Raw genomic sequence first — 2,911 nt, 5'->3', positions numbered from 1 at the left:
TGCAACCCCCGCGACACCATGAGGGATTAAGCGGTTCGGAAAATGGATGGATGGATGGATGGTGATTCTTGCATATTTCTTAAAAAAATAAACACATTATTTTGGAACTAGTAGAGCTTGGTGACATATGTCTAGTACTATGCAAAATAACAGATTTTAACCACCATTTATATCTGGATAACTGTTTTTCTTTTTTGTCATGTCCACCTTGGCAGCTAGCTGCCATAGTTAAGCCAAACATACGTGCTTTACCAAGCGAGGCTTTATACCCATAAATCCTCCCTTGACGACCGACCCTTTATGATTTATTGTATTGGTGCTTAGGTATTCTGTACAAACTAATGCCAAACATGACAGGGGGCAAGGGGGAGAGCAATAACAAGAAAAAGAGAGAAAGAAGAGAGACACAAGGAAAACATTTAGACAAAAACTACAAAGCCCAACAATCAGCTGCTCCTCTGGCCACAAAGGGGAAACCTGGGAAAAGACAACCACGAACTACAGCAAAGATACAAAACTAACTTAAAAACAGAACAAAACTCTGGAAACATCTGGAGATTTCCTTCCATGCATTCAGACTTTCTTGTAATCTTTGGTTTTAATCAATAGTTTTCAAGCCTTTCAAAGGAACAAGTTTGAATTTAGGTACTATTGTGTTTTTTTATGCTGCATTTGGGACATATGTCCTTGGAAAATGAGAACATTGAGCACATTGGTCTAAAAAGGAGAGAAAAATCAACCAAAGTCCAAAGAATCAACAAAGTAGACATTCAGAAATGCCAGAAAGTTGTTGACTAAAACTACTTTAGATGAAAAATGGCTGCTGTGAAGGAGAATGCAAAACGTGACAGAGTGTTTAGACTGTTACAGAACGGCCCTTATGTTACGCCTTACTAAGGATTTACATCTTTGCCGGCTGGTAGCGACGATTTGAAAAAGATGAAGACTTCTCCTGATGAACAATGTGTTGGATTTTACCAGTGAGCCACATTTAAAGCAGGCGACCTTGCTGACACTTCTCAGCTCATAATTAGTATTATGTGCATTTTTAAGGCTTCAGTGACCTAAAAGTCACCAAGAAACTTCCTCTAGGAGACAGGAAACATATCATATTGTATCGTATCATGCTGTATGATATCGTATCATATGGTATTGTGTTGTACTGCCGTGTATCGTATAAAAGATATTGTAGCATGCAGGTCCATTGGGCTGATCCCTTTCTCATCATATTCTATCATATTACTTAATAAATGTGTAACCCTGGTCTTGGCTTGGAATTTAAGATAATTCAAAAGTTATGGACCAGTCGTTAGGATTCGGCAGTATTACATAAGGAACTAAAAGGAGTGCAAAAAAACGCAGCTGGAAGCAGGAAATTAGCAAAATTCGGCTGTATTATGTAATGTTATGTCATGCAGTATTGTACTATAATTATATTGTATCATGATGTACCATATCATCAAGATACGTTTGTATCATTTTCTGCTGTGTTGTATTGTTTCATATTTATTGTGGTATGTCAGTTTCTACCGTATCAGTCATTTTGTATTCATCTGTACATTTTCTGTTAAATTGTATTAAATGCATCATATAGTATGGTGTCGTGATGTTTGTATTGTACTGCGTTGTACAACATTATTTTGTCTTTTGTTCCATTGTAATATTGCACTAAAATTGATTTTTATGACAACTCTTTGTTGTACAGCATAATATCTCAAAATTGTTCAGTAATGTACTTTATCATTATTGTGTTGTATCATCTTGTGTCAAATTATGTTGTAACATAATATTTTGATGTATGATATTATATAGTCTCACAGCATTTCACATTACATTGTATCATATTGGGTTGTATTGCACCATATTGTCGTGTTTTATTAAGCTGCACATGTATTATATTGCAGCAATGTTTCACATTGTCTCGCATTATGCTGCAGCGTAACAAATTGTGTTGTATCATCTTCTATAATTGTCGTCTTGCAGCACATAATATCCTATAATATCCTATCATATTATCGTGTAATGCCACATTGTGTTCTGACATAACACATAATATTGTCATATTGTATCATTTAGTATTTTTATGTTATTATGTTGTTAATTTGATCACCAGATTTTCCAACGGCAGCTTCATTCTGGGCCTCTTATGCCACATGTTTCTCTTTTGTCTTAGTTTTTTTTTTACCTTGGAGGCTTGCAACAAAATTTCGCTCAAATGTACATCATGGAAATGCAGTTGAATGACAATGACGTCAGTCTATGTCTATCTATTACAAAATATTATAATAAAATCAAAATTTTTACACAATGTCTATTTATTGTAATGATAATTTAAAAAAAAACAACACATCAATCTGTGCACTGAAAAGAAGAAATAGTTTCAAGTACTTAGGGAAAGTAATAACAATGTGTAGATTCTACATAATATGAAAAATTTGCATGTTAGCACATTCAGTTTAATTTGATTGAAAGTTCAATTGACAAAAAAGTGCCATCATTATATGCTGTGTAATGATGTGACTTCATTTTCCTTTTTTTATCTGTTGCCCAGGTGGCAAAGAATGTGATGTTGGTTCGCAATCCTCACAGGCCTGCTGCCCACTAAAATTAACATCACGATATAGAAATATACCTTAAATTGTACCATATCATGGTAAATCGTATCATACTGTTTCCTATTTTATCATACCATATTGTGCTGTCATATCATACTGTATAATAGGGCATTGCTTTTATTATGTTATTGTGTAACATTGTACCACGTGTTGTATCGTATCATATTGCATCATCATATCCTGTTGTACTGTGTTGCACATTTTGTTTTTTTAAGTTCATATTGTATCATAATCTGCTCCCTTAGAAGGAGATTTTGAATGAAACGTCCAAACAAATCCAAACACGCCGCGTGTGA

Source organism: Fundulus heteroclitus, chromosome 5 (genome assembly GCF_011125445.2).
Source record: "Fundulus heteroclitus isolate FHET01 chromosome 5, MU-UCD_Fhet_4.1, whole genome shotgun sequence".
In the NCBI taxonomy this organism is placed as follows: Eukaryota; Metazoa; Chordata; class Actinopteri; order Cyprinodontiformes; family Fundulidae; genus Fundulus; species Fundulus heteroclitus.
This window is presented reverse-complemented; position numbering follows the sequence as displayed.